Below are 18676 nucleotides of genomic sequence, written 5' to 3'. Positions count from 1 at the left end.
CTCCAAAGTATCTTAGGAGCAGTTTTCATGAGATACCTTGAAAAAATATCTTTCAAAAATATCTGTAATGGCTGTGTAGTATGCTATCAGAAATATCAGAAGGTAGACCAGGAGAGCTCTGAGACTTTTCTTCTCCTCAGCAAGCTTCTTTCCCTTAAATGTTGTCTTCCTGATCTCATTACGTCCCTATCAGATGGATAAATCATTATATATATCAAACCAATCTTTTATTGTTGGATTATTTTAAACTATGACTAAGGGCTATTGGTAACTCTTACATTGTTTCTGGTTTTTCTCTGTGTATTATAGACAACAGTGAGTTAAAAATCCTAAAAACATACTTTCTTTATGCTTCTCCAATCATATCTTGAGGAGACACTCCTAGAAGTGAAATTGCTGTGATAAAGGGTATGAACAGTTTTATGGCTTCTGAAACAAGATGATAAATCAAGCTTCAGGAAGATTCTACCAAAACACATTCTTGTCAATACAATGTTAGAAAAGTGACTGCTTCCCTGATTCCTCACCAAAACGAAGTCAGCATTCACCAAACAAAACAAGGAGAGAAAAGTATGTTAGATTTTCCCCCAAACTGATTATGAAATTGAACACATTGTTTTTGTTCACATTTCTTTGCTCTTCATTGAGACTGGAATTTTAAAATGTGATTATCTGTCATTTGCATTTTTTCTGCAAACTGTCCTTGATCTCTCTCTTGAGGTTTTGCTAATGGAAGAGCTGGCTACATACTAAAACTAACAAAAATTAGTCTGTTGAATTTATTGCACATATTTTTCCTACTGTCTTTATGTTTTATGTTGGGCTTTTATAATTTACAGGACATATATAGTCAAATCTCTTTTCTCTTCCTTCGAGATAGGCTTCCAGAACCCATTGGCATATATGTTCAAAGGCCCTGGGAACCCAAATGCAGGCCAGCCTCTGCCCTAGCTTGTTGTGTGACTGACCATAGGCAGGTAACATCTCCTCTCAGATCACAGCTTCCCCATCTGTCAATGGGAATTTGAGTCAATGGTGGGAGTAGATGTGGTTAGACCTCTGAGCTCACTCCCAGCTTTGGCATTCTATGATTCCAGATTTAGAGCTAGAAATTGTGACATTTGATGTCAGGGTTGTAAGGTTGATAAGCCCAAGCCCCCTGGTGGGCATAGAGATTACTTAAAAAAATTTTCAAGGGGAGCCTGGGTGGCTCAGTCAGTTAAGCATCTGACTTCGGCTCAGGTCATGATCTCTAGGTCCTGTGATTGACCCTAATATGGCTCTGCTCAGTGGGGAGTGTGCTTGTCCCTCTCCCTCTGCCCCTCCCCCTGCTTTTGCATGCTCTCTCAAATTAAAAAAAAACCAAAAACTTAAAAAAAAATTTAAAAATGCAGATAACAGTAGTAACTACCTGTAGATCGAAGAAAGGATGAATTAAATTCCTTCAACTAGTATTTACTAGTACTGATTATCTGTCTGACACTGTGCTGGGCTCTTGGGACACAAGATTCTCCACTCACTAACAACTTACACTCTAGAGGGGAAAATGCATCAGGCAGAAGACCCCAGAGCCTGTGGTGCAGCCGGTCTCTGAGTTCAACCACAGCTGTGTTGGGAAGGGCTGCTGGGCCTCTGGCTGCCAGAATTAGACTGACCCTCAGGTTAGCACAACCGGGAAGTCAGGGAAATTATGCCCCAAAGGCAGTCCTCAGCCAACGGGGGATGGCAGCCAGGGGCTCAAGGCTTCAGCCTCCCATCCCTCAGCAGAACAAGTCTGTGAGGTATTCCACATGCTTCCCAGAGGTCATGGTGAGATCCCACCCCTCCCCCTCAGCAATAAGGCTAACAGGCTGATGCTGACTTCACACCTTCCTCTCTCACTCTCCCTGCATCCTTGTACTTGCTGAGGCAGCCCATGTACTCTCCCTGCATCCTCACCCACTGCTTCTGGCAATATCTTCCAAAGAGCACATCCACACCCAGAGCCTTGTCTTAGTCTCTGTTTTCAGGGAAATTCAAAGTAGCACAGACATTTTTAAAAAAAGAAGAAAGAAAAAATACAAGAGGGTAGCCAGTACCATGCAGAGCGATTTAAATGGTCATTAACAGAACGAGTAATCAGAGGTCACACAACACTGGGGTCATGGAAAGCCTCAGCTGAGACCTGAGGGACAAGAAGAATCCAGCCATGCGTGGTCTAGGGGAAAGGAATGATCTGGGATGGAAGGAGGGTGCAGAGGCCCAAAGCAGGAGTGTGCTTGGCCTGTTACCAAAGAAGAAGGTGAGTGAACTAGGAATTTAGTGGGGAGGAAATGAGGTGGAGAGGAGGCCAGATGGTGAGGGACATCATAATCCAGGAACATTATTCTAAATACCATGGATGAGAGGTCATAGGATGATTTAAGCAAAGGAGTGACATGGATGGATTTGGAGTTTTGTGAGACAGTGGGTCTGCAGGGAGGGAGTGAAAACAGGACTCCCAGCCATGATGGTGGGTGCTGACAGTGGCCTAGATGGGAGTAGTAATAATGGGGATAGATAAAGGGAGAAGATTTGGGGTATGTTTTACAAAGAACAATGGCAAACATAAATAGGGCCTACTGTTTGCCAGACACTCTTCTAGCAACCATCCGTAAATTAACTCAATGTTCTCAAAATCCTAGGCAGATGGGTCCTATTCTTAGCCCCATTTTACAGATTGGAAAACTGAGACACAGAAAGATTGAGTAACTTGTCTAAGGTCACCTAGACCAGAGATTTGAACCAAGACCATCTGACTCCACAAGCTAGGCTCTACCTGGTACTTTGTCTGCCTCACTAGAGCCCACTGAAGGATTGGATGTGGGGAGGAGGAAACTTGGAGGGAAGCAGGCCCCAGAGCCCCAGGCCTTCTGTTAGGACTGCCCGTCCCTCCAGCCTCCAGGCCCCCACTACTGGTGAAGAGGGGACCACTGACCTCTCTGTGCTCCAGGCAAGATCCCATCCCTCCCTCTCCCCGGCACTCAGAGCCCAACCGCCATCATGATCTGTCCTGAGACCACATCAGGGACTCAAGCCCCCTCCAGCCCAGGCCTCCACTCGGTCCCCCAGACTCAGATCCTCAAGCCAGCTCTTACCCAATCCTCTCTCCATCTCCGTCAGGGCACCCCACCCCCGTCACAGGCAAAGCCCCCACATCCTAAGACTCCTCAGTGTCCCCTTCCCCTTCTTGCTGTCATTCTTGGGCTGTACATTCAAATCTCTTCCCGGGCTTGAAAACCCTCCAAAGTTCAGGCACCTCACCAGACTATTGACATTAAAATCTCAGATGGGGGTGGTGGTGTCCAGGCATGGGTATGGTCTCCTGAGTCCCCAGCCGTTTCTAATGTGTGCCTCGAGGACAGGGACATAGACTCTGGCTCAGCATACCCAGATGCTCTCCTGTTATAGCACTGCCATTCCTGCCTCTGCTCTGGGGGCCCGGAGTGGGGGGCTCCTCCTTGTTCCCCCTTGCCAGACCTTCCTCCTCTGTCATTTGTAAAACCTTCGGGTTTTGGACCTCCTGTCATCAGAGTACAGCTCTTGCCACCACTCCTTATTGTGGCCACTTCCCGGCCCCTAGGTCAGCATCTCGTTGCTTGAGGACCTTGGCTCCTGGCTCACTGTCACTCTCTCTAAACAGGTCCTCTTTTAAGTCTTGGTGTTTTCAAAGCCCCAGAAGACTGATGTACTTCCCATGACCTCCCATCCTCCATTTACCCCATCATCCAGCCCACCTTGGCCACCCCTTGCCAGGATCTAACCCCATCCCTAACCTCAACTTCCAGTTCACTCCTGCTAGGACTCAGACCCCAGTGCCTCAAAGTCCTGGATCCTGCCACCTCTCCATGGTCTCACATCCCCCTCTCACCTTGTCTGCATTTAGATCCAAGGTCGATCAGTCACACCACTCCTTTGCATTTACCCACAACCCAGTTGCCTTTCTCATGATCTGTAGCATCCTTTTGGCTAAATTTCAAACCCGGTGAAACCCACCTGGCTGCTCTGGGCCAGCTGAGCGTGACTGGACAAGAATGGAGCGACGCTGATGGCCTTCAGTGAAGTCACGGTCATTAAGCCCAAGTGAGTGCTCCCTTCTGCGGGGCAAGCTGGCTGTACCGCCTGTCATGTGGTTCTCAAAGGTGGTTCCTGGACAGCAGCATCAGAATTACTTGGGAGCTTGGAAGAAATGCGATTTTCAGGCCCCAGACGAGACCTACTGAATCAGAAACTCTGGGGGGCAGGGTAGCGGTCTGCATTAGCCGCTGTCCAGGTGAGCCTGACATGCACAGCTGCTCAGGTCTGAGAACCAATGCTCTTGTCTGTCTTCTCTCCTACCCTCTTTGATGACTATACTTTCCCTTCCTGCTAACTCCTGATACTTCCTCTCCCACCTCATATGCAGTTTGCTTCCTTATTCACTATGAACCAGAAGAAACTGAAGGTACTTCCACAACACACCTGTGCCCCCTCTTACTGCTCCCGTGCCCCCACCCTCTCCCTACCTGCTCGCTCTTAGTAAGGATGTACTGGCTGTCTGGGCTCCTGAGGCCATGGCCCAATTACTGCCCCGGGTTCAAGCCACCACCAACTCTTGGTGGGATTTTGCCAAAAGTTTCTCAACTGGTCTCTTTATATCAGCCCTTGCCCCACCACTTTGCCCTCCACATGACAGCCAGAATCTTCTCATCAAAGTGCATTTCTCCTCTTCCCAAAGTCTTCAGTGGCTCCCCATCTCACTTTGAGTAGAGGCCAAGTTCTACCGATACCCACAGGGCTCTCTATGACTGGCCCACTTCTCTGTTTCCATCTTGACCTCATCTGTCAACATGATACCCCCATTCCTCCACCTGCTCCCACCACACTGGCCTCTTTGTTTTCCTTAGACATTCTGGGTATACTCCTACCTCAGGGCCTTTGCACTTGTTGCTCTTCTTGTTCGCAGATATCTGGTCAGCTTTCCATATCTTTCAAGTCATTACTTAATGTCACCTTCTCAGGGGGCCTTTATCATTTCAATTCCCAATTACTGACACTGTACTCTCTCTCCACTGCTTTATTTTTTCTCCTAATATTAAGCACTAATAGACCGTATATTTGACTTTTTCAATCTTGTTTACTCTGTCTCCCCAGGTGGAACAGAAAGTTGATGAGGACAGGATATTTTACACTTTTGTTCATTGTCTCCATACCCAGCTGAGTGGCACAGAGAATGAACTTATACTATCAATCTCTTTCAGTATTCTCTCTTGTTTTCCCTTTACCTAAAACCTGGCTCCTTTCTGAGAATGTCCTTCCACTCTAGCTTCCTTACACTGGATTCTTTTCCCCCCTTAGGTTGGATTTGTTTTCTGTTCTATTCCCCTCATACCAGGGGGCCTGAATGTGGGGGGTGGGTGACCTCCTTGTGCCTCACTGGCACACTCAAACCATTCTCATTCCCTCTGTCATAAACTGCCACTGCTTAGAAATTTACATCATCAGACTAGATCACTTTGTCTCAACGTCCTAAGGCCCAAAGGCATTTCTCCTCATTCCTTGAGGACCTGAGGCCATGCCTCACAGTCACTATCTTGACCACTGCCTCATCATAGTTTGTGCTCATTTCATTGGCTTCATTATCATGGGTCATGATCCAAGGTCCAAGACTCTCAGTTCCTGAGAGTTTCTCCAACGATCTTGTCTTCCACACTCAGCCCAGACCCCGAATTTATTACTAATAACTGTAAACCATCCATTTCAGGCATCACACACTATAAACCGCCCACCTGTCTTCCCAGCTCACCCCTCCGGCCCCTCAACTCCAACAACCATTCTATTCCACTGGGCCCTCCATCCATTGATCCTCCATGTTCTCACTGTCCCACGTACCTGCTATCAGGCCCAAGCTTGCTTCTGTAGACAGCAGATTCCAGAGCTTATCATTAAACCCTTTTGTTGTCCAGACGCTCAACTCTGCTGCCTTTTCTCACTTCATGACTTCCACCTGGCAAGAGTCCAGCCTTGCAGAGAATGCAACTGTCATCTACTCTGTCCCTGGGCAACTAGATGTTGCAATAAAAACAGAGAACCATGCTGAAGGCCTCACTCTAAAAGGTTTATTTATTTGAGAGAGAGAGAGAGAGAGAGAGAGAGCGAGAGCGAGCAGGGGAAAGGGCAGAGGGAAAGAATCTCAAGCAAACTCCATGCTGCCACAGAGCCCGACTTGGGGCTTGGATCTTTCAACCCTGAGATCATGAAGGGTAGAATAAGTCATTATTATAGAATAAATAATTTAATTCTCATGAGAATTATTAGCATCAGCATTTTCAAGGTGAGAAAACTGAGGCCCAGAGAAGTCAAGGGACTGGCCCAGGATCACACAACTAAGTGGAAGAATTATAACAGAGCCCAGCTCGAGACCCCACACTTGGAACAAGGACACCAGCCTCTCAGGTCAGAAGACTTCATAGGGTTGCTGATGCCCAGCAATGATAACACATTTCAATAGGCTGGGCCTTCTCAGGCCAAACCAGATCAAGCTCAGACCTTCCGGGAGGGCTTATTAAACACAGATGTCTGGTCCCACTCTGTGGGGTCCCGAATCCCTGATAAGAAGGGGTAGGCCAGATCGTTTGCATTTCTCACAGTGCCCAGGTGAGACTACACTGCTGGTCTGAAGACCCTTGTGAGGACCATGGCCACAATTTCACACCTTTTCTCAACCTTCAACACCTTATTCCCACCCTCACTCTAGACTGCTGACACGGCCTCACAATCTCACTGGGAAAACAAGAGCGGTCAGAAGAGAACTTGCCCAATCTCCCTGTCATTCCTCCTTGCCTTTCTGCTGCCTTCCTGCCTGTTGTTACAGAGGAACTGTCCCTCTGGGGGGGCACCCCCATCACCATAGAAACATGCTACAACTTCTTTCATCTTAGGAAAAAAATATTTCAAATCTCCCTCCTTGCTACCTCTCTTGGCTTTCAACAAAATCTCTCTCAACAAAACTTCTCAAAGTAGTCACTGCCTCTAATTTTTCACCCAACCTTATTTTCTAACATTTCATTGTGCTAAAATATATATAACACAGAATATGCTCCTTTAAACATGGTAAGTGTATGATCCAGTGGCGTTAATCACATCCACACTGTTGTGCAACCATCACCACAGTTTCCGAATTTTTTCCTACACAGAGGAAATCCCAAAGACTCTCCAAGAAAGCTACTAGAGCTAATGAACAGATTCAGCAAGACGTAGCCTCCTGTTGTCTCTTGAATCTTCCCCAGCCATGTTTTGCCTCTAATGGCTCCTCCTCCTAAGTGACTCTTTCCTCTGAGGATTTCCTCTGAACTCCATCTTGCTAAAGCCAATGGTCCACTCTTGGTCCTAATCCTACCTTTCCTGCTGCATCATCCATGCTACAATATGGTGGATCATGTCTTCCTTTTTATGACAGTGTCTTCACTTGGTGCTGTAGACTGAATGTTTGTGTCCACCTCAAGTTCATATATTAAAACCTAATCCTCAGTATGATGGTATTTGGAGGTGTGGCCTTTGGGAGATGATTAGGTCCTGAGTGTGGAGCCCTCAGGAACTTGAGATTAGTGCCCTTATGAAAGAGACCCCAGAGAGTATCTTGCCCTTTCCACCATATGAGGGCACAGCAGGAAGATGGTGGTCTATGAACCAAGAAGTGGGCTCTCCACAGACACTGAATCTGCTGACTTCTTGATCTTGGAGTTTCCAGGTTCCAGAACCATAAGATCAAAATTTCTGTTGTTTATGACACACCCAGTCATACTACTTGGTCTTAGTAGTCTGAACGGACTAAGACACTTGGCTTCCAGCATCATAGTCCCTTGGCTCTCTCCTGCTTCTATGGGAGACAGGCAGTGTGACCGCAAGTCAAAGAATGCCACCAGCCACCAGAAGCTAGAAAAGACAAAGAGCAGGTCCTCCCAGAGCCTTCAGAGAGAGCATAGCTCTGCTGACACTTAGTATTCAGACTTCCGGCCTCCAGAACTGAGAACAAATTTCTGTTCTTTGAAGCCACCAACTCTGCACTAACTTGTTATAGCAGTCCTAGGAAACTAATAGAGATGTCTAATAGATATCTCCAACTTGATATGTCCGGAACACAGTCTTCGGTTACTCCCCTCCCCACGTCCTCACCCTCTGAAACTGTTCCTCCCACACTGCCTCTACCCTCTCAGGAAAGGGCAGTTCTAGCCTTATAGTTGCTCAGGCCAAACCTTCACTTTCTATCATAATCCACGTGCATATTGTCAGCAAACCCTGTTGGCTCTACCTTCAAAGGCAGCATCAGTCAGGTTCCTTCTGACCTCCTTCCCTGCAACCACCTGGAGCCAAGCCACAATCACCTCTTGCTGGGGTGTTTGCAATCATCTTCCTTCTCCCTGATTTTGTCCTTGCTCCTTACAGTCTGTTCTCAAAACAGTAACTGGAGCGATGCTCTTAAAATCTGAGTTGGATTTTGCCACTCCTCCGATGGTCCTCCAACTCACTCAACATAAAAGCTGCATCTTTCCAAGGTCCTACAAGGACCTACATGATCTGTGCCCCTGTAACCTCTGCGTTACCCCTCCCCCCCAATTTCCCTCCTCCATCACTCAGGTCCTTGAACCAGCTGTGCTGTTTCCCACCTCAAGAACGTTTCATTGAGAATGCTGGGGGTCTGGGAGGGAAGCTGATGGAATTGCTAGGCTACATTTCATGCTATTTGAGATTTGAAGACATGAATTTGAAGTGATGCCAAATGAAAAAGGAAATAATAGAGTGAGGTCAATTGGCACAGTTTTTTCTCTTCAACATTCAGCTAGGAATAAGTGAATGGAGAAAGGAGAGGCTTGGGCATGGCCAGATCAAGGTTTTGTTAGTGAAGAATAATAGGAAGAGATGATAAGGACATTCAGGCCATTTGTGCAAGGGAGTGAGTATAATGTTGGACCGTGAAATCAAAGCTGGAGAGCGAGGAATTAGGTCAGGTGACGTACAGGAGGCACTTGCTACGAGACCCCCACATTGTAAGGGCTCAGTGAGCAAGAGCTAGCGTGACCACAAGTATTCTAAGAGCACTAAAACCTAAGAAGGACCTGGCAAATTTAACTGCAGTACTATCCTCTGCCCCAGCACCTGTGATTAAACCTCAATCCCTATAAATAAGAAATGGCTTTGAAGATAGAACAGTAAAATCCAAGACAAAGATGATAATTAACAAATGTATATGTATCTCAGGCATACGTAAATAAAATTATCTTTTTTAGTTCACCACTGCGAGAGTGAAAAGTCATCATTGCTTTCAACACTAGGAATTTATAATAAGCAGCATGCCAAAAACACATCCAAACACATCCTTCAATTTAAATACAGAAACCCTTACTTACCCTGATGATATGGTGGTTTTTCTCTTTGATGTCTGCCTCCTCTTACAAATCGTTACTGACTTGCTTTCAGTGAGGCATTAATGCTGACACACAAAGTACCTTTTCATCTGTTACCCGTATCTGCCAAACGGCAAGCTGTGGTTGACTAATTGGAAACACACAACCGAATGGACCAACTTTATCAGTGCATGCTGGGTGCCCAAGGCCGTGGCCCATTTTCCTTCAAGTTTCAATACTATTTAAAAATTTGCCTGAGGAAAATATTTTATTCCTGTGTTTTACAGTTAGAGAGATGCTAATAAGTCGAATGGCAAAGTCACATAGATTTTGATGATTAAAACGTACCGGCAATTCAGGAGCTGGGCCATGGAGCGAAAAATCAACAGATGGTAATTGTGGTAGGAGGCTCCATCTGCCCAGCCAAGGTCCTGCTCATTTAGGATTAAGATGAACCCTCCTTCTCAACACTGTGGTAGAGGGAATGCTTCCAACATTTTTGAGCTAAGCACATAGGTGGATGGGGTTGCCAGTTACTACAACAAGGGAACTGGGGCCAGGATCCATGGTTGTGTGTTTCAAGTCTCTGATTTCATGTTGCTTCCCCCCCTCACCCCGATTTTACACCTCTAAGTATAGGAGCCTCAACTTTATTATCTTCAGAGTGGGGTTATAACTCTGAATTTCCTCAATTCTGTCATTCACTTTTTAATATTGCTGGTATTGAGACTATGTCTTAAAATGGACCCATTTGAAGAGGTAGTGCTTGTCTTTAAATGGAAAAAGTATAAAATGGAAGAAATTCTTTTTCTTGGTGTTGATTTAAAATGTAATGAAGCAGATAGGACCTGGCTGATGAGGTTGTTGTGAAGATTGAAGTAGTGAAAATGAGCCTCATGTTGGGTGTAGGTACGATTACTTAAAAATAAAAGCCATCCATCCATCCATCCATCCACCCACTAGTGGAAATGAGAAGCTGTATGCAAGGCATTTAGGGGAATAGGGGTATCCGGACCTAGGGTTGAGATGAGGCAGGGAGGACGGGCAGCTGCAGCCTGCTAATGTCCCATTTCCCAGTCCCACGTACTGCAAGGATTTCATGTCATCTCAGCAGAACCAAAGCCTGGCAGAGCACAGCAAGAGAACGGAGAGGGAAAACATCCCTTCCCTCCTCTGCAGGATTATTTCTTATCTGTAATTTATTGTTACTAGGTTCAAGGATGTGTGTTTCTCTGGAGCTGATTTCTACCCCACTCCCTTTTTTTTGTTGATCACTATGAAACCTACTTGAGAACACTGTCAGATTTGGCCCACCCAGCCAGCTCTCTGCTGGGGGACCTGGGCCTGCATCTATTTCTTGTTTACATGTACATCATTTATGTAAGCCCTTTGTTCAAAACACTCCAGGTCACTCTCCACCGACATGTAAAAGCCAGTGTCAGGTCCGAGGTCCACGATGCCATACGTGACCTGCGCCACCATTATTTGCCTGACCCTCCGTTCCAGCCACAGTGGCTTCTTGGCCATACACTGTCTCAGGCCTTTGCATGTGTTGTTCCCTCCTCCTGAAATGTCCCCCCACCCCCACAATACCCTCAGATATTCACATGTCACCTACTAAAAGGTCTTTACTCAAATGTCACCTTTGCAGTGACACCTTTTCTGAACACCTTACCAAACATGCAAGCCACCCCAAGCAACCTCCTGTTTTCTCCTCCACTTCATTTTCTCTCCATAGTACTCAGGAACATCCAACATACTGCTGTGTCTATTTACCTGGTTTATCGCCTCTCTCTCTATTAGACTGGAAGGTCCATGAAGGCAGGAGTCTTTATTCTCTTTGTAGCTTTATCCCCAGTGTCCAGAACAGAGCCTGGAACATGTACATACTTAGTGTTTATTTACATAAATAATCTTAATTTAATCTTAATCTTTATTTACATAAGTAATCTGTCTGTGTTTAGCATCCCACTTCTTCAAGGTAGGACTATTGGGCCAAAGGGATGAGATATTTTCTTTACAGTTCTTCTCCTCTGTTGTTGCATGTATCCATGGTTTGTTCCTTTTTATCACTGAGTGCTGTTCCATGAGATGGAGTTTATTCAGCCCTTCCCTTATTTTTAAAAAATATTTTATATATTTATTTGAGAGAGGGAGAGAGCACAAGCAGGAGAAGCAAGCTCCCTGCTAAGTAGGGAGCCGGATGTGGGGCTCAATCCCGAGACCCTGGGATCATGACCCTATCTGAAGGCAGACACAAACTGACTGAGCCACCCAGGTGCCCCTGCAATTTTGTACTTGTGAACCCAAATCTTCACTTCTCTGGGATAAACACCAATGAACCATTGCTGGCTTGTATGGTGGGTGCTTGTTTACTTTTCAAAAGAAACTGCCAAACTGTTTTTCAGAGGGACTGTGCCGTTTTACATCACCACCAATGAAGAATGATCATTTCTCAGCATCTTTGCCACCATTTGCTATCGTCACTATTTTTTATTTTAGCCATTTTGATAGGTGCTTAGTGATGTTGTGGGTTTAATTTGCACTTCTCTAATAGCTAATGATCTTGAACATCATTTCTGTGTGTGTTTATTTGCCATCTGTTTATCTTTGGTGAAATGTCTCTTCATGTCTTTGGCCAATGGTCTAATTGGATCGCTTGCTTTTTTACTATTGAGTTTTAAGAATTTCTTCAATATTGGGGTGCCTGGATGGCTCAGTCGGTTAAGTGTCTGACTCTTGATTTGGGCTCAGCTCCTGATCTCAGGGTGGTAAGATGGAGGCCCATGTCAGGCTCCGTGCTCCCTGTGGAATATCCTTGTCCCTCCCCCTCCCACTCTGCACCTCCTTCGAATAAATAAATAACATCTCCCCCCCCAAAAAAAGACTATTTATTGGATAACATATGCACAAGCAGGGGAACAACAGAAGGAGAGGGAGAAGCAGACCCCCGCTGAGTTGGGAGCCTGGCGGGGGGCTGTGTCCCAGGACCCTGGAATCATGACCTGAGCTGAAGGCAGACGCTTAACCATCTGAGTCTCCTAGACGCCCCAGCCTGCATTTTGACAAGCTCCTCAGGAACGTGAAGATTTGAGAACTGCTGGGGAGAGATTTGTAGGATTTCGACAGTGATGTGACGGTAAATGTTTCACAACTGGTTCCAGATGAGGAAGGGCAATTTCTGTGGTAAAAATACGACTTTCATAGTTGATTTCAAGCTACCTATATTGTACCACTGAATGCGGAGTTGGGAAGAGATGCTCAGAGGTACACCAATACGTTGTATTTCCACACTTACATAGATGGAGTATAGATAACAAAAAAAATGTAGTAGGAGTTTGGAGTATTAATTACCTTTGTTTTCAGTGTAATTTATTTAATTTTACATCCAGAACTTCAGAAGTTCTAAGAGTTTACTCTACTGGTAAACTAACAAATTGTCAGTTCCACAGATGCCAACAGAAGACATGAGACTCCCAGGTCAGAGACAAAGGCCTTTATTACTCACAGCAGCTGCGGTAATCAGAGTGTCAGCATTATCTTGCACTAGTTCCCTAAGCCCCAGTTCCCACGGGGTGGAAGCAAAGTGGGCCAGCTGGCACTTGCACAAGCAGCAGGTTGAACACAAGAGAGGAAGCCTGAGTTTAGGCACCTGAATCTCTTTTTCTTTTCTTTCTTTCTTTCTTTTTTTTTTTTTTTTTTTTGAGATTTTATTTATTTATTTAACACAGAGAGAGAGAGATCACAAGTAGGCAGAGAGGCAGGCAGGGGAGTGGGGGAAGCAGTCTCCCCACTGAGCACAGAGCCCGATGCGAGTTTCGCTCCCAGGACCCTGAGATCATGACCTGAGCTGAAGGCAGAGGCTTAACCCACTGAGCCACCCAGGCGCCCCCAGAATCTCTTTTTCCGGTAAGTTACCTCTTTTGCAATGCTCAGAGGTGGATGTTATTTTTCTTATTCTGGATGATAAGCAAACCTGCCCTCTCCTCTGGAAGAAGACATTGTACAAACATCTTTGAAAAGACAGCCCAGAATGAAGAGTCAGTGCCTCTATTTGTGAGACCGGCTAACGTGAGAGAGACCCAAGAAGAACTGGCTCCCAGCGGTTTATATAATTTAATTTTAATTATGTTCGTGTTGAACTACCAGCTCAGAAAATTCCTGAAAATTTAACAATAGGGCCTCTGAAGCCAGTACTGGTTGCCTCCAGCACACCACTGTATTTCAAGGAAGAAACAAGGAAGGGCAAAGACGGATAGATTCCCTCTGGGGTGATTTACCAGCTAGGAGCCCAGCAGGCTGGAAATGAGGCCCCATTACTGGAAGAAGCTGTTTTGATGGATTGTTTTCTGAAATGGTTATGATTATAATGGAAATTATAATAATGGCAATTAAAATAAAAATAGTAACTACTCTTTATTGCCTATTAAGGATAGGTCATACATTTTGGGGGCTTTTACCTCACTTAATCTTCATGATGACCCTATGTAGTAAGTTCTATCACTTATTGCCATTTAATAAATGAAAACACTGAGACTCATGGGGTGAAGGAAAAACACTGGGCTGAGATTGACCTTTGGGGGCAAACTCTAGTTCTGAGAAGTTCCCAATTCACAGTCCTAAAAGCAACTTCCCACCTGAACTCACTTCAGCTCACATTATTTACGTCCCACCTGCCTTCTCGCCCTTCTCGCGGCCCTTCAGAACCGGGGCTCTGCGGTGTAGTGGTGGCAGGAGCCAAGAGTACAGGTTTCTGGTCTCTGTTCACCAGTGAGGTCCAGGGTGACCTTGGGCAGACTGATTCTTCTCTGCACCTCTGCTTCCTCATCTGTCCAATGGGCTGATGGTCTGCTCTGCCAATCTTGCAGAGTTATCCTGAGAATCAAAGGCGCATCCAAATTGACTGGGTTGGAGTTGAGATCGCATGACTTTATAATAAGTATACCATCTCTGGTCCTCTAAGTTTCTTATTTCTATAACGAGGGAGACACATGTGGTTGCCATGGGGCTGTCGGATCCTATGTCTATAAATGAGATAACAGTTCCAGGAGAGCCTGGAAAAGCCAGGAAGCAGCCCACCGGTGTGAGGTGGTGGTTTTATTTTTCGCTGCTCCACCTCTTCCCAGCCTCCCATGGCTGTGCGGTCCTGGGCTTGGAGAGGGTCAGGTGAGCATTTGTGACGTGAATCCCCAGACTGCCATAGTGATGCTGGTTCAGGTGGGCCTGGCCTCCCTGGGGACAGAGGAAGGCCCCCCAGATGTTAGGGAGGAGGCATGTGGGAGGAGCAAGGGCTCAGGCCTGGCCTGCCTCTGTGCCCTGCAACTCACAGTCGGCTCTCATAGCTCTGCCAAGTGGCCAGGCCTGGGTTTCAGGCCCAGAGTTGCCAAGACAATAGGTGGAGGAGGGCATTCTAAGCTTACCAAGGATCGCAAATGCAGGGCCTGGATGGGGGCATGAACTTGGCAGCTTCAAGTGGTAGCAGACAAGGCTGGCTAGAGAGAGGAAGGGGAAAAAGTCAAATATCCATCCAGGCAGCAGCACTTCCAAGAAGACAAGGAGCCCCCAAGGGGGCCGGTGAGGGATGCTTCCTGGTTCTTTTCACCACCCAGTCCTCAGGCATGGTCACCCCTGACTTCTGGGAAGCCTTGGCTTTGGAGGGATCCCCCTATCTTCTGAGGCTCTAGATGCTTTCAAAGGAGTGGATCAGTCCCCAGTAATGGGGCCAACAGCCAGCAACACCCAGCTGTGGCCATGCCCACCTGGGACTAGCTGACCATCTTTCTTCCTCTTCTCAGCCTGCCTGCAGGCTGGGTCTGGGCCAGAGGGAAGGTGCCTGGCAGGGTTTAAGACGCAGCCTTGAGGACTTGGCTCTTGCTGCCTAGGCGTTACAGCCAATGCTGTGTTACCAAGGTCCTTTGGCCCCCATCTGTCAGTTCCAGAAACCCATTCACCTTGGGAGAGAAGCTTCTGGCAGCACAACTGGTGGATCATGGAACTGTAGCCTTTCCAACCTGGCAGGGAACTCGGAGGTCACTGAGTGCAACCAGAGACACTGCTGTAAGCTGCAACCTTGGAAATGGAACATTCTTAGGTGTTCTCCCAGGCTGAGGGCAGGGGGGTCTCCACTGGGTTGCACAATCTGTAAACCCACCTGGGGAGTTTACAAAAATGCCCAATGCCCAGGCTGATTGTAACAGAGTCTCACTGGGGAGAGGACTAGACTTTTTAACACCCCACCCAGGCGATGTCAACGTGCAGCCAAGGTTGAGGACCAGGCCAGGGTTACCTGTAGCTTTCTGGGGCTGTAGTCATGACAGCAGGGCCTCTGCCGTTACCCAGACATGGATCTGAACTCCTGCTCTGCACCTTCTCCCGCTGAGTGACCACAACCAACCTTCCGGGCCTCTGTGTCCTCATCTACAAAACATGCATCATAGTAATACAGCTGTCTTAGATGCTATTCTCAAGGCCAAATGTATGAATCCCTGAGAAGCACACAGCACTATGTTTCATTCTCCATATGAGGCTGATGAATGTGTTTATTGTTAGTACTTTCCCCAAGTCAAGCATTCCTTTAGAAGGTTGTTTGGTAGGTTAATTTCAAGTGTTCTTTTTCTGGCTGCAGGAGTGATCTTCTCAAAACCCAAGTTTGTTTCTCTCACCCACCCACTTAGAATCATTCTGTGGTTTTCTGTTATTCTCAGGGACAAGACAAAAGTCTTCAGTTTGACCTACAAGCTTTCAAGATCCAGGCTCTGCCAGTCATCTTCTCATCTTACACCCTTCCCCACCACGGCCCGGGGGAGGGGGCTTTTTTGACTGCCTCCAACTGCCATGCTTTCTCACACCACAGGACCTTTGCATGAGATGCTCCTCCCTGAAATGCTTCCCCTCCCTGCTGCCCACGGCTAATTCACCATGTAGCTCTCAGCTTTGGCGTCCTTCCACCAGTAAAGTTCTCCTTGGCTTCTTATCAGGACAAATCCTCACTTGGCATTCTCATAGCACCATGTCACAGTTGACATTTTACCTTTATTTGGTGGTCATTTGTCCAATGTCTGTCACCTGTACTAGAGGCTGAGTTCCAGGAAGACAGAGACCATCTCTGTGTTTTGCTCCTCCCAGTATCAGAGCTTGGCACATAGTTGAGGGTCAGTAGTTAGTTGTCGAATAAATAAACTGACCAAATATGGTCACGAGATAAATTCCAACAGTGTTCAAGTGTGCATTCTAGAACTTCTCACAGCAGTCTGCACCCTTGACCCCTGGGTTCCCTTGCAAGTGTAGGCAGGCACCACTGGGACTCCCACTCTCCCCTCCTCTTTGTTCCTTATAGAAAATGGCTCTTCCAGACCCACCATATCCTGTCCTGGGCAGGTTCTGGTTGAATGGTGCCTGACTGGGACAAAAACTAGGGGATGGGGAGCTTTTCAAGAGTGATTTGCTCATACAGTTCTGCCAACTGATGGGGCAGCTGAGAAGTAGTTCCAGATGCCCTTGTTAGCCTTTCACCTCCAAGGCCCTTGAGCTCCATGTTAAGTATACCTTAAATGACTTTTATTCGATAAGGGAGCCCCATGAAACGTGGACTTTTTACACCAGGAGGCCATTTTGGGTCCTTGTCAGCCTCAACTTGAAGAGCACATGGGACAGGCATGACTCAGTGTTGCTGAATTGACAAGGGCATCAGTGAAAATAAATCCCAGAGACAAAGGTGAACTCTTCCTTCCCATTTTTAATCAGGGCCAATCCGAGGGAAAATTATAAAGTAGATGAAGAATGTCTTTTTTTTAAAAAGCCATTTGCCCAGAGCCATCTTCGTGCCTTTGCTGAGAAATTTTTTTCCAGGCTTCTGTCTCTGAAGCAGGGAGAGGGGGAGGGGCCGGGCCAGGAAGTTCCCGAAGGTTACTAGGAGCCGGCCAGCCTGGCACTCCTCTCCGCCCTCAGGACCTGTGGCTGAAGAGTTAGACCTTCAAACTCTTCCTCTGAGCTTCAGATTCACCTTCCACCTGGGCCTAAGGGCAGCTGTGGAAATGGCACCAAGAAAGGAGAAAATGAAGAAAAAGGAACACCCCCCCCCCCAATTAAAGAGCAGAATGGAGTCTTTTCTGGTTTTGTGTTTCCCTTAGGCCTGGCCAGGGACTGGCAATGCAGGCTGTGCTTTAGAATGAGCTGGGGAGCTGGTTCACCCTCCAGATCCCCCCTCATCCCCACCCCTGCAGGCCCCACCAGGGAAACTGAGGAGCTGGAGAAGGTAGGACCCTGCCCTCTCCCACACTCCCACCCCGCCCTGGGGGTTTCTGACCCCTCGCCTGACAGGGGTACCACTGGGGCCTTCCCTGGCCTTGCCCTGGCAAGAACCCAGGAGCTGTCTGCTGGACTCAGGAGTGCTTCCAAATCAGGGCACTTCTCATTCCCTGACACTCACTCTCCTAGGGGATACACAGGTGGCAGGGAGGGTCTGCGGCTCACACGTGGGCTTGCTCATCCTCTGGACTTAAATGCCCGCCCAGGCCTAGCCATGCACTCACCAGCTAGGTGACCTTGGCACTGACCTAACCTTTGCAAGGGCTCAAACTTCTCCATCTGTAAAGCGGGGCTGATGATCCTAGTAGCTGCTCACAGCGGTGTTGAGAAGCTGAAAAGAGACAACGCGTGTAAAACCCAGCTAAGGCCCACGTTAGATAAAGTGACTTGTCTTCCAGCTCAGGACACCTAGTGCTGGCGGTTGGCTGAAAGTCTTGGATGGAGGCAGAAGGCAAAATGTGGAAAATCAACCTTCCAGAATGTGCCGGCCCGAATGACCCGGCTGCTTTACTTTCTGTTTCAGGAACTTCAGACTCTTCCAGCTCTGCTTTAGACACAGACACAGAGATGTTTAGGGCCAAAATGGATTCTGGAACCATCTGATCCAACCCTTCATTTTACAGATGGAAACACTGAGGCCATGGGATGGGAAATGACTTGGCCAAAGGCACCCAAGCCGTCAAGGCAGAGCTGGGACTGGAACAGAGATTTCTTGTTTCCCAGACAACTGCTGTATTCCTTGCACTAAACCAGCCATCTCTGCAATTTTGAATGTATGTGGAATTCTTCCACTGAAAGTGTTAGGAACACACGCGGCTCTTGTGTTTTTATTTTTTCTCTTCCCCAGTGTGCAAGGTCATGGCCGCATGGTACCGTGAGCCAGAGTCGCTTTCTCTCTCTCCCCCTCATTTGGCTCTGAATCTAGAAAACAGCCTAGAGACCAGAGTGGCTCTTCCAGCCTCTAAGCC

Source organism: Enhydra lutris, unplaced genomic scaffold (assembly GCF_002288905.1).
Source record: "Enhydra lutris kenyoni isolate GAN:26980312 unplaced genomic scaffold, ASM228890v2 scaffoldscaffold5, whole genome shotgun sequence".
NCBI classification, from domain to species: Eukaryota; Metazoa; Chordata; class Mammalia; order Carnivora; family Mustelidae; genus Enhydra; species Enhydra lutris.
This window is presented reverse-complemented; position numbering follows the sequence as displayed.